Source organism: Lissotriton vulgaris, chromosome 11, assembly GCF_964263255.1.
Source record: "Lissotriton vulgaris chromosome 11, aLisVul1.2, whole genome shotgun sequence".
In the NCBI taxonomy this organism is placed as follows: Eukaryota; Metazoa; Chordata; class Amphibia; order Caudata; family Salamandridae; genus Lissotriton; species Lissotriton vulgaris.
In genome coordinates this window covers 282,628,160-282,642,958 of record NC_141699.1, presented here as the reverse complement: position 1 = coordinate 282,642,958, position 14,799 = coordinate 282,628,160, and positions in this window count along the sequence as shown.

Genomic DNA, 14,799 nt, shown 5'->3' with positions numbered 1-14,799 from the left:
CGAGGAGTCTGAGTCCCCCCTTTGATAAACTTTCCCTTCGGGACTACTGTTCCCTTTACCATGCTGGTTTGAACCTCATCCTCCTCCTGTTCTAGCTCTCCCGTCTCGACATTATAAGGACACTCGCGTCTCCAATGTCCCACCTCGTTACACTGATGGCACCTCGTTGTCTTTTTCAGTGTCGCGATATCTACCCTCGGTCTCGGTCTTTCTTCCTCATCTCTGCTTTGGTTATTCTGTTTCTTTCCTGGGGTTCCTGTTCCCTGTTGCCGCTGTCCACCCTTTCCAGCTGATTGCATCTGCACCAACATCAGCTTTTCCTTAAGTTTCTTTGCTTTTGAATCTATTTCATCGATACAGTACCTTGCATACCTCAGAATCTCATCTAAAGGTTTGTTCTGCCAACAAATCAAATGCTGTTGAATCATCAGGCTTATGTCTGGCCTCAATCCTAGGACAAACTTCGACACAAACTGTCCTATGTCTTTGGGATCCATTACGTCCAACCCACTGTACTGTTTGAATGCTTTCAGCAATCTCTCATAGAACTCGTGAACGGTCTCCTTAGGTTCCTGAGTTGTTCGATCTATCTTAACCCAGTCTATGTCCTGTACCGGCACTTTCTCTTTTAACCATGCAATTACCCTCTCGTACTTTTCCATGACTCTCTCTGATGGACCATTCGTCTGGGCATCCCTCGCTGGTTCACAAATGGGCCATTCGACACTAAGTTTGCATGCCGTCCACAAATCTCCGGGTACTACGATATCGAACAGAGTGTTCAAATCGATCCACAGCACCTTAGAGATCTTCACAAACCTCTCTACTTGCTTATACCACTCAACGGGATTCTCTCTGAGTTTTGGAAAGGAATTGGTAAATGCCGCTAAATCCCCCCTACTCCAGGGTACATGCACGTAGCTTCCGTTCGCGATTTCTCGCAAAGGGAAAGCTTCCATTCGCATTAGCTCTCCATCTTGGGACCTCGCAAGTGTACTCCTTCTGACGGATCCCCTCTTAGACCATCTTTCCTCCCATTTAACCAAATCCCTCCATACTCTGATACTCAGGATCAGTTCCTTTATGTGTACTTTCAGCCCAATCGTCCTACGCTCATCTAGATCCTGATCCGTGCAGTGTAGCCTATGGTTACCCTGTAACGCTTTAGTTCGTGATAGGTCTATCATATACCTGTTTGCCAATTCAGATAATTTTTCATGAACCGACCTTGCTTTCCGAGTAACATCCTTAGACATAAACAGTATTTCATCATGATCATACAGTTCTATCCTTTCCATTGGCAATGTGCCGTCTATGATTTCTTCCAAGTCTGATTTTAAACTCATTACATCGAGCCGTTTTGCTTTTATCTCAGCTTTCAGTACCTCGCCCCTAGGTGGTTCGTTTACATCCCTCTCACCCCCACTACGAGCCCTACGTCTCGGTGCAGGTGAGTTATGAGGCGTCCTTCTTATTTCTCTTTGTTCCCACCTCTCTAAATCCCAAGCTCTCCCATCCTCCCTTGGGGTATGGTGGAACAATGATCTATTCCCCATCACTACATTCTGTCTTTTCGGCTCGGTCTCTCTAGATGCGAGATAGGATCCTCCGTTCTGTTCTACATCACTGCAACTCCCTTGCTGTCTGGTGTCACTCAGTAAACAATAAGGTCCTTCACGGTCCTCCATGTTCCCGCGATCCCGTCCGTGATCACTGGATGTATGGCGAGACCTTTCGCGACTCTCTATATTCTCGTGACTCCAGTGTCGCACGTTTTCTCCCGGGGCATGGTGAGTGCACGTGAAACTATCCCGGTACTCCTGTGTCTTTCGTTCTCCCTCACTAAGGATGACGCGAGGCACTCCCCCACACCCTGTACTCTTGTCATCGCACATTTGCCTATTGCCACTGGTGGTATGGCACGTATCTCCTTTGCTTCCTTGACTCCCTCTCTCCCACTCCGGGCTGCTTTCGCCAGCTCCGCAATGAGAGAGGATCCTGTTATCCTGATCTCTCCATTCCGCTTCTGTTTCTAATCTTTTATTCTGAGTCTCTTCGGCAGCATCCCATTCTTTCAAGTACTCCCTTAATTCCTTAAAGGATTTCGGTTTCGGTCCCCTCAGATCCATCTGTCCTCTCTCCCTCTGTTCTATCCAGGGACCCGTTGCTGAATCCAATGGGGTACTCCGACTCCTTGGTCCTAGCAACTGCCTTTGGGAATTGATCGTATTATTCCTACTTTCCATCTCTGCCCTTTCCCTGTCCCATCGTGCCTGTTCCTCCTGCTGGGCTCCCTCTGGGTTGTAGATTGACACTATAGGACCTATGGTAACAGGTACTTGTAGAGCATCCGGCAATTGATACGACCTTGCATGCTGCGTTTCTGGTACCTTCTGGACCACGAATCTTCCTACTACTCTCTGTACGGGACTAGATTGGGGTACTTCCTCACCTTTCTTGGGATCCCACTCTGTTACTGGGAGTGGTTTATATTCCCCCCATCTAGCTCCGTCCCCTTGCTGTAGTTCGGGACTTTCGGCTTCTCTGTTGTACGGAGGTGGTCTATCTAACAGTAGCCTCTCTATCAGATCCTCATCTGGCTCGCTATCCTCATCTTCTTCTAGAGGTTTCTTTTCTCCCGTAGTCTCTAGCATTGTGAACAGTTTGTCTGCTTCTATTTTCTGCACCCTCCACTTTTTAGCTTCATCGTCCCATTTAGCATCCTGCACTGCTTTTACCGATCGTCTCACTCTTTCTTGGCGTCTATTCAAGCTCTTTTCGTGTGCCGTTCTAAACCATGCACTAAGGGCTTCGAACTGTGTTGGCCTCGGTAGAGGTCTCGTTGCGAGCATTACCGCTTTCAGTTGGTTCAATACTTCTAATTTAAACGTCCCGTATCTCGGGAACGTCAGTTCCTTATTTCCTTCTGTTAGCTTATTCCACTCAGAGATCCATAGTATTGAGTGTAAGCCTACATTCACAGCCATATGATAAGCTGGTGTGCCTTCTGGTGGAGCTTCTTCTCCTGCATACAAGTTTCCTCTATCTCTCTTAAAGATCGCCCTTAAACGTTTAAAACACTTCATTTTCAAGAATCTACGATTTTCCTTTTAATTCTCTTCCTTGTTTACGTCCCGATGACAAACCACCCAATCCCTACGCGGCTCTCGCTAATCAGCCTATCCCAGCGCGGTTCTACACTGACCGACCAATCTCAGCGCGGCTCTACGCTGACGTCACTCGTCCCCTCTGCAGCAGTTCCCTCCTTTCTCAGTTCGTCTCACGGTCTTACATGCGTTTTCATTCATACGCCGAAAAATGACTACTTCCGTCCAAGCGATCACTTTTCTTGACTGTACGTCCACAGTCTAACTGTAATTGTCACCTCAACTGACGAGACGTCTTCCTCTCACGGTCAGACGCTCGCCTTAACTGATAGGTTACTTACACACAGTAAACGTCTGACCAGCGTCCGTTACTCATACACTCACTCTGTCACTCCCCCTATCATCGGTCCTTCGGGCGATCAATGGTACCTCATGACCCCCTTTACAATGGTAGACAATTACTCTGGGTGTTCGATACACCCGAACCACTTAAGCCCTTCCTTGGATCTTAAGATTTTATCCGGTTGCGCGCGCTCACAACCTTCCCTCAATCACACTACAGGCATTCAACTCCGCTTGACATTACAACACAGGTACAACACAAAACACCGCAATCTGGCAACGCATGACCCTTATACTCACTCTCGACCGACTCTGCTGCTTTTCTCTCGACGCACCGTCAGCACCTTCTTCGGCAGGGATTCTTCTTCTGGTCGTCGATGACTAGGGACCTTGGGGTAATCTAGACCTAACCTAGGTTGTCTTCCTCAAGAAGAAAACCATCTTTCTCTGCTACCAACTGCGGGGAATGAGATTTTAATATCTTTTCTGATCACTTTGATACCTATCTCATTCGTCTTTTTTGGATCGATTATTTTCTGTCATTGAGTAAAAGACAAACCCCACATAGGTTAAATCAACCCCATAGACTGACGCAACTCTGAAGAACCACTTACGACTGATGAAGTTTTAAAAATTTAATATAAAATCAGAATAAGTTGCATATACAATCCTCTCAGGATAAGATTCAACAAGTATACAGGAACTAGAAGGAACATAAATTCCCTAAAGAACCTAAGCCTACAAAAGAATACAATTAAAATCAATTCCAGAATCAACAGATTAAAAAGCATAGACACAAAGTGGTTCCGTTGCGTCATCTACAAAAAAGAATAAACAAGTTAATTCTGTCCCTACTCTAGGCTAGGTGACATCCCTACTTCGCCAATTCCTTACCTAAAAAGGTGTCAGCAGTTTGACTTCCAAAGAAGTTCAAACTCTCTTAGCCTCTAATGGTAACTTATGTCGAGAAACAGTACCCTCTCTGCCTACCCATCCGCTCTCTAAGGGTCCTCGGCCTACTGTTCTCTTGCGCTCTGCGCTCGCTCCTCTTCGCTTGCTCTTCTCCCCGGGGTGCTGTCCCTAAATACACAATCACAGTATGGATGGAACGCCCTTTGACGCCCACCACGTATACATTTACACATGATGTCATTTCTAGCTCTTTCCATAGCTTCATCTCTTCGCGTTGTCCGTTAAGTTGACCTTTCTTCTTAGGCACCATCTTCGTCTTCTTGCTGGTGACTTCATTGACATTCCAATTGACACTTTCAAAGCAAAGTCTATCACCTCAACAGAACCTCATTCTTTACGATTGTGTTCGTAACCTCTTTTGGTCCTGTGAACGGTCATTTCTAAACAAGACCCAAATTCCAAGCGTCTCTTATCTCACTTAGGCCATAAACTTCGTCCAGCATTGTCACCTTAAATCTAGCAAGACCTTTGACTCTTGTCTCGCACATTCAGATCAAGGCTATCCCCTGTTCCTGTGAGCCCACTAAATTACATGCAGCGGACTACACTCCTGCGAACTCCTGGTCAGTTAGGTTAAAATCACACATGACCAAACCTTTCTAACATTCCTACAACTCTTCTACACAGTATAACCTTAACACACATTTATATATAATCGAATCAGCAAATCAGTTGATTATAAGCGAATCCATTTTACATAGAATACAACGTTTATATTCTCGTGCTTACATCGTGTTATATACATGCTCTGCACATTTCTTCGCTTTACGTTTTCGCCGTTTTCTCCGTTTAATAATTACACACGTATATTCAGTTTTGCACATTCTGCTGTTCTTAAGCATTACTACATTAGACCACTATGTATACGGGCCTTTCTAAAGCATATTCTAAAGTGAATACAAATACATTTTATAGAGTAGATACAGATACATTTCCTATTACATTGGTTACATCGGCTAACTTTACGCTACAAGTGCTAACTTCACGTTATAGATTCTACGTTTTCGTTATGTGCTTGTGAATATGGTACAGACATATTTTTTATTCAAATTGCGCTCTCTCAATACTAATCAGTTAATTCCTTACCTAGTCGGTAATGAACAGTCATTTTTTGTCGAATGCCAAAACATTTCAGACAATTCCTGCACCTTCCTAAATATTATTCATGGTGTCTATAGCAGCAAATCCCCCTTAGCGGCAGTCACTTTGGACCCTGAAAAATCTTTCAACTGTGTATATTGGGAATTTGTGTTCAATGCCCTCAAATTACACAACTTTGGTCCCAGAATTCTGCAGTATGTCAAAAAAATGTATTTCTCCCCTTACACTTCAGTATTCACTAACGGCCTTCAGTCCGATTGGGATGCCCCTATCACCATTACCTTTCATTCTTGCTTTGGAACTGTTCTTGGAAACTATACGAAGATCCCAGACATAAACTGGTTATGATCAAAGACAGTTAAATATTAAATTCACTTCTTATACGGACGATATTTTATTTTATGTTTCCATTCCTTATACCTCCATCCCTGAGCGTCTTCAATTGATATCTTACTACTCTACAGTTTCTGGATACCGACGAAACATGGACAAATCCAAAGTAATGCCTCTCAACAAACTCTGTCTCAAGGATATGTTTAAGGATACAGGTTTTTTGTGGAATTCCGGTAAGATCAAATGGTCAGGTATTTAGAATTTCCCTTCCATTAAAGAAACCGTTAAAGATAATATTGAAGCTCTAAAACATAAGAGTTCTACCCTTTCTGCTCAACGGTCCCCTTTATATCTTTCTTGGTGGGGTAGATTGGATAAAATTAAAGTGATGTTGTTGCCTATTCTTAATTTCAATCTGCTGATGCGTCCTCTCTGGTTACCTCAAACCTTCTTCAGATCTATTGACTGTTTACTATCCTAGTTCTTATGGAATAAACAACTGTCTTGGATTTCCCTATTAAACTCAAGAAGCCAAAATTAAAGGGCGGTGTCAACTTTGCAAATTTAACACAATATCATTCTGCCATCACTCTCAAACTGATATGGTCCGCATTAGGAACATAAACTTCTATCTCCGCCCCCCCCCCCACCCGCTCTGGTGTTCTATTGAGCTTGCTTCAACCTCCCCTTTTTCATTTCTTCAATTTTCCCTTATTGCTCAAAAGCCTAGGTTTATTTCTTCTCCCTTATTAAATCATTCAAGTCATGTTGCCAAAAGGTTTATTTCTCAGGTCTACACACCTTCTCAGCTGTTGTTATTATCCCTATTTGGTACAACCCTCACATCACCATAGCCAACAAGGTTCGCAAGAGGTCTTCTTGGTTGGCCAGTAGTATTACATTGATATCCCGGATCATCTCTAATAATCAGTTTATTCCCTTTGAGGAATTATGCACACGCTTCAGTATTCCCTCCTCATATCGGCCCAAACACACCCTCCTCTTAGACATTCTTAGACGGACTGTCATAGATCCGTTCTCTACTCCTTCTCAGTCTCTCTCTGATCCTACAACACTCCACGATTTTTCCACTAAAGTCAAAGCTTCTTTTTTATACAAACAGCTTTCTACTTCAGACTCAGATAGGGCTAAAACAAAATTTTAAGATTCTTGGGAAAAGAACTCACAGTCCAGTTTCTCCATTTCATTATGGAACAAATTATGAGTTAAAATACACCATACCTCTCGTTCATCCAGCACAACTTAGACCATGTTTTTCTTTTTTAATAGGTTGTTTTTAACTGCTTGTTCTTTATTCAAAATGAAAATGAATAACTGCTGGATCTGCAATGCAACTAAAAGGGACTTTCTTCTTGTCTTTTTTCATTATCTAAAGGTCTATTCCTTTTGGAAGCAGACATGGCGCAAACTTTCCTGATTTTTTTCTATTTCAACTCCTTATAACATGGTCTATATCCTTCTTGGTGGGTGTTCAGATACATGGTCTGGAGACAAGGTTAAGGCATGTTGGTGGATCTTCACTTAGCGGTGTTCTTTCAGATTATAACCCTAATTGGAAGAATGTTTCCAATATTTATTTTCTTACATGGTAGAACTTGATGTGTCATAGATTGGATACTGCTCGTTTATTCACACTACAGGTAGTCATTAAGAGAGATTTACTAAGGTTGCATTTGACTACTTACTTATCAAACCCCCCCATATCATTAATATTAGAAATGTTGAAGTTTCCAAACCGCCTCACATTTCACTTCATATCCTTCTTTCAATCTCTCTTTATCACTCACTGTGTACCACTTAGTTATTGACTACCATGATATATTTAGCTATTTTCTTTCCATTTTTATTTCCTTAAAGGAACTTATATGTTATAGGTAGTTTTTCCCCTCTTTTCACCCCTTCTCCTTAAAAAACTATAAAAACACATAAAATACTATTAGTTCAACAATATAAATGTGTCTTCCTTATTAGTTTTAGAGATAGGTCCTATTTTGCACAAGGCATGTAATTGTATTTCTTTATCAATTTGATTTTTCTTTGACAAACAATGATCTTGGACTACTGCAAGTGACTATCTGATGCCATTCATTCTGTGTCCCTCCAGGTCCAGGCTGCAGAGGTTCCATCAGCACAAGACTTGTGCCATGACCTGTGTCCGGGGGACTGGGTCCTGGTGAAGAAGCATGTCAGGAAGAACTGTCTAGACGTGCGTTGGCGAGGACCGTTCCAAGTCATACTAGTTACGAACACTGCAGTAAAGTGTGGAGGCTTGCCCAACTGGATACATGCCTCACACACCCGAAGAGTGCCAACACCTCTGGAAGATACAGCTCCTCTCTCGGATGAAAATCCAGCGGAAAGCAGAGAAGCCACAGAGAGGGAAAGCCAAGCTGTAGAGGTGATTGAAGAAGCTGAGCCTGTGTCGGAGCAGGCCGACGACGGTCAGGACACCAGTGAGACCGAAGTCGTCTCAGAAGAGGAAAGCAGCTGGGAGTTCGAGTCAGATAACGAACAAGCTGCAAGTGATCAAGGGACGAGTCCAAGAACAAGGAGCAGGAGGACAAGGAGTGACGAAGCTAGTTGGCCGGAGAGAAGGAGAAGGCCAAGCTTAAAAGCAAATCAAGAGAGAACCCTTGTCCCGATCTCTGAAGAGTCGGATCAAGAAGAAGAAACTACGGATTCAGGCTCTGAGAGTCCAAGAAGATCAAGAAGGGTACGTGTGCCCTGCAGAAGGTACGCCACCCCAGAGTGGACTTATCCAGCAGATGTCTTGGAGACAGAAATCTGGGAGAGTGAAAGAAGTGAAAGTGATCAATCTCGATCCATTTGTGGCAGTGGAGATATGGATATTGACGCCTGGAATCGAGACTGAGGGGTTACTGACTTTCACACTTCCCATACCCCCTTACCTGAGTCGGATCAAAGATCTAGTACTAAATCGATTAGAGTTTCCGACTTTTGGTCATCAAATACCAGAACAAGAAGAAAAAGTCATTCGTTTAGAACTATTGGAACATGTTATTAGAGCTGCAGGTACGAGAATCATTGTAGATGCCTAAAGACTTTTGTGTTTAAGCTATAAAGAAGAAGATAACCTAGCGCCGAGTGGAAAGAAGAATACATTTAGGGATTACATTTAGAGGACGGAGAAGGGTTAGGGTTGTCTATTGTTGAAGATAAAAAGACATTGTTGTGAAAAGAGACCTTTTGTTGATTAAGAGCACTTTACAGACTGAGAAAGCAAACAGAGCAAGACAAAGACTCGAAAAGAAACTTTTCTTCGAAAAAAAAAAAAAGGAAGAGCTACGCTGTTTTGATAACATGGAGAATGGCAACCCAAACCGAAGAGCCAAATGCATAGTAGGTACACTAATAGCGGTAGTAATTTTTCTTATTATTACAGTAGTTACCACATCGTACATGGTAGGACATGCAAGTGAAAAAGAGACAACAGATGTAAAGCCTGTAACGACTTTGAAACCTGCTCTTGTTGGGAAGAAGGAGGAGAGCAATGTCATCCGTGAAAAGGCGTTACTGGCAAATGAAGCTCGTAGGTTACACGTAGACGAGTCGCAGGGAAATTTTAGATCAAACGCATATGCCAAGCTATTGTACGAGTATATTGATGCCATGGAGGCCAAGGATTGTTATGTATGCATGCAATTGCCGGCTTCCGTAGATGAAGGCATCAGATATCATCATCTCCCACTGACTTATGGGATAACATGTAGTTTATTGCTCAGTATATTTTATGGTAGAGAAGGGTTCGAGTACTACTTTTCAAATTATGATTCGGTACTACCTGAAGTCCCGAATTATAAACAAATGAATAAGTGGGACTATTATAAAAAGGAAGACAGATTAACAAAATTCTTTCTTCCTTGGGATACATTAGATACTTCATATGCACGCAGAAATAATCTGACTTGCAAAGTGTCAGAGGTAGAGAAAAAGTTCATAGGACAAGTAGATGACCGGTACAGAAGGCAGAAGATTCTAAAAATGTCAGGACAGTGGAAAACTGATTGGACCGAAGAAGAAAAAGCACACAAGAAGAAGGGTAGCAATGGTCCAATAGCTTTGGATAGAACGCAGAAAGGAAAGTTATGTTTAACTCGAAGCAAGACGTATTATGAGAGTGTATTTGTAGGTGAAGTTAATTGCGAACATGCTTTTAGGTTAGAGTACTATACGAAAGATTTTATGAAAGGGATGCAAGCGATTCCTAATGTATATTTTGTATGTGGAAGAAATGCCTATGTAAAACTGCCTGACAACTGGTATGGTTCGTGTTACTTGGCAATTGTCTTCCCCAAAATATATCATGCAAAGGATTTAGCGATCATAGAAGGAAAGGCTTCGACGAGAGCGAAAAGGGAAATAGGAGATGCTGAAGTAGTTGGAGACATATTTGGAGCAATGTTTCCTATGTTAGGTTTGATACTTAACGATGTTAAGATCAGGAGATTAGCTACAGTTGTAGATAGATTGTCTGCAAGTACTGCAAGGTCATTAATGCTAGTAGAAGGAGAGATGCAGTCGATTAGGGCAATGGTTCTTCAGAACCGTCTTGCTTTAGATGTACTGCTAGCAAAAGAGGGTGGAGTTTGCAAGGCTTTGAAGGTCCAGGAATGTTGTACTTACATTCCAGATAATTCAAAACCACTTGAGAAAGTCATACAAAACATTACAGAGATACATAAAGAAATCAAAGATTTAACAAAAGTAAATGTTTGGGAGAAAGTAGGTCATGGAGTAGGAAAGGTTGGAAGTTGGTTTGCCAATCTTGGTAAAAGCGTTGTGTGGTACATATTAAAACCTGTCTTGATAATATTGATTTGCATAATTACATTGTTAGGGTTAGTGAGACTGTACAGATGGTATAGGTCGAACCGGTTACAAAGGTCCATGAGAGAGCAAGAAAGGAGATTAGCTGCTTTACAAGACCAACAGTACAAAAGTTTAAGAGCTCTCGAAACGATAAAAAGAGGGAATCTTGTAACTAGTTCTGTGTAAGGTGTTATTCAAATTGCATTTAGTGATGACCCCTAAAGGTCATCAAAGGGGGGAACTGAGAGAGCGCAATTTGAATAAAAAATATGTCTGTACCATATTCACAAGCACATAACGAAAACGTAGAATCTATAACGTGAAGTTAGCACTTGTAGCGTAAAGTTAGCCGATGTAACCAATGTAATAGGAAATGTATCTGTATCTACTCTATAAAATGTATTTGTATTCACTTTAGAATATGCTTTAGAAAGGCCCATATACATAGTGGTCTAATGTAGTAATGCTTAAGAACAGCAGAATGTGCAAAACTGAATATACGTGTGTAATTATTAAACGGAGAAAACGGCGAAAACGTAAAGCGAAGAAATGTGCAGAGCATGTATATAACACGATGTAAGCACGAGAATATAAACGTTGTATTCTATGTAAAATGGATTCGCTTATAATCAACTGATTTGCTGATTCGATTATATATAAATGTGTGTTAAGGTTATACTGTGTAGAAGAGTTGTAGGAATGTTAGAAAGGTTTGGTCATGTGTGATTTTAACCTAACTGACCAAGAGTTCGCAGGAGTGTAGTCCGCTGCATGTAATTTAGTGGGCTCACAGGAACAGGGGATAGCCCTGATCTGAATGTGCGAGACAAGAGTCAAAGGTCTTGCTAGATTTAAGGTGACAATGCTGGACGAAGTTTATGGCCTAAGTGAGATAAGAGACGCTTGGAATTTGGGTCTTGTTTAGAAATGACCGTTCACAGGACCAAAAGAGGTTACGAACACAATCGTAAAGAATGAAGTTCTGTTGAGGTGATAGACTTTGCTTTGAAAGTGTCAATTGGAATGTCAATGAAGTCACCAGCAAGAAGACGAAGATGGTGCCTAAGAAGAAAGGTCAACTTAACGGACGACGCGAAGAGATGAAGCTATGGAAAGAGCTAGAAATGACATCATGTGTAAATGTATACGTGGTGGGCGTCAAGGGGCGTTCCATCCATACTGTGATTGTGTATTTAGGGACAGCACCCCGGGGAGAAGAGCAAGCGAAGAGGAGCGAGCGCAGAGAAAGAGCAGAGCGCAAGAGAACAGTAGGCCGAGGACCCTTAGAGAGCGGATGGGTAGGCAGAGAGGGTACTGTTTCTTGACATAAGTTACCATTAGAGGCTAAGAGAGTTTGAACTTCTTTGGAAGTCAAACTGCTGACACCTTTTTAGGTAAGGAATTTGCGAAGTAGGGATGTCACCTAGCCTAGAGTAGGGACAGAATTAACTTGTTTATTCTTTTTTGTAGATGACGCAACGGAACCACTTTGTGTCTATGCTTTTTAATCTGTTGATTCTGGAATTGATTTTAATTGTATTCTTTTGTAGGCTTAGGTTCTTTAGGGAATTTATGTTCCTTCTAGTTCCTGTATACTTGTTGAATCTTATCCTGAGAGGATTGTATATGCAACTTATTCTGATTTTATATTAAATTTTTAAAACTTCATCAGTCGTAAGTGGTTCTTCAGAGTTGCGTCAGTCTATGGGGTTGATTTAACCTATGTGGGGTTTGTCTTTTACTCAATGACAGAAAATAATCGATCCAAAAAAGACGAATGAGATAGGTATCAAAGTGATCAGAAAAGATATTAAAATCTCATTCCCCGCAGTATGGAGCACCAAAATCTTTGATAAACTTTTGCAATCTGTATTAATAAGAGAAATTGGTCTGTAATATTTGCACTAAGCCAGAACCATATCTTTTTTTGTAATGAGACATATCAAAGCCTCCGAAAAGAAGCCAACAATTTAATTATGAGGACATAAAAAATGACCATGGGATTTTAGAGCTGGCACGCCCAACGCTAGTTGAAGTTGAAAGGGCACTAAATCAAACTGTAAAGAATAAGGCATCTGGCCCTGATGGTATCCCTGCCAATTTGTCTGGGCATCGATCCATCTTTAGTTTATTTTTTAGCCCAGATACACCAGGATGTGACTGGGAGAGTCAGGTATGGAGTGGGCGGGGAACTCACAGCTCCCATTAACCCCTTGCATGCTTGTGACGGAACCGTTCCATCACAAGCCTCGGGTGTGCTGTGCTTGTGACGGAACGGTTCCGTCACGGCCCGCTCGCTGCGCCTGCGCGGCGCGAATTCCGCGCCTGCGCTGAGCGTTCTATTGGGTGGGCGGGGCCGCGACGGAACCGTTCTGTCACAAGCACAGCGCGCCTGAGGCTCGTGACGGAGCGGTTCCGTCACGAGCACGGGAGTGCCGTGCGGCCACCCCGTCCCCTTAGCACTGCGGTGGAATAGCCGCCGCAGTGAAGGGGTTAAAATGAATCGTGGGATTCGTCAAGGATGCGTCCTTGCCCCATTTCTATTTTGTCTTTATATTTATGACTTAGTAAGTTATCTTAACCAGTAGCATACTGATGTTCCCATGATAGGCACTAGAAATCTTCCGGCATTACTCTATGCCGACGACTGTGTGTTAATGTCCAGAATTGGTATAGGCCTGCAGAAGCTCGTAACCAGATTTAATGACTTTATGACAGAACTGGGCCTAAAAACCAACATGGGCAAGTCCTATATATACCATGGTGGCAGGTAAAGCTCCCCCTCCTTTAAAATCATGTTTTATTAATAATGAAAGGTTGTCCTATGTCCCAACATTTTCGGACTTGGGAATCCCTTTTGACCAGAAAAGTACTTGGAACCATCTAGTCGAAACAAGGGTTAATTGTTTTAATCAAAACCTGGAGGCGCTATTTAGGGTCACTAAGAAATTAGGCTCAAGACTGATTAACCCAATAATTAATATTTACTAGGCCCGCTCTAGTTCTGTAATCTTGTATGGGGCTGGAGTGTGGGAATCTTGCAACCTGGCTTGCCTCCAAGGAGTTGAGAACAATTTTCTGAGATGTTTATTAACAGTTCCAAGTAGTCTTCCCGCAATCCTTTGTCATAGCAAACTTGGTTTGATTCATTTAACTCGTCGCATACAAACTGCACCAATTTTATCATGGCACTCAATTTGGGCAAAAGATGAGCCGGCCCTTAACCGTGCAATTATATTGGACTGTTTTAAACTTGATCACATGTTGAAGATACCTTGGTTTAATTACTTTAAAAAGCAGCTGGAGGCAGTGGGAATGGAGGATTATTTTTATAACCCAGAGTGAATTGCAAAGATCCCAAAAATCCAGTTGAAAAAGGACTTTTTATCCTGTTTTAAGTTGTCTAGTGCGCGCTTGGAGATAGGGAAAAAGAGAGTCTCTGAACACTTGCTTCTGTTACGCTCTTGAATCTTATCTCTCTTTTTATTTTCGTCACGCCAAAATGTTTTATCTTGTCAGATTCAGGTTTGGCATTGCGCACCTTTTGGTCTCTTATCCGCGCAAAGCTTACTATAATGCTAAACTGGATCTTTGCCCTTGTGACTTCAAATCTATACAGAAAATGCTGCATTTCCTGTTTTTTTGTTAACTTTATACTAAGCCGAGGTGGGATTTTATTGTCCCCCTTTTAAAAACTTCAAACATTAGGAAGTGTCGGCCAGCCCTATCTCACCTTCAGCTTTTAAATAAGGAATATACATGCTTAATGGTTTACAGATATTTTTCCACAGCTGTCCGTTTACGAAATTTGGTTGGGAAATGACTCTTTGTATCAGGATTTTAATGAATTATTCTTGGTTTTAAATAGTTTTAGGGAAAGGGGGTTACCATAAAGTCCATCATACGTTGTCTGTATGTCATGCTGCTATTTGTTGGAACATTGACTTAATTATCACTGTTACCTACTGTGACTTAACCTGACCTCGTCAGTGCCGGTCGCTCAACCCGCCGAGTGGCTCCTCCTGAGGTCACCCGGTCCCCCCCGCTACCACCGCCTGCTCGCCGCTGCCCCTGGAGTCGAGATCTTCTCTGC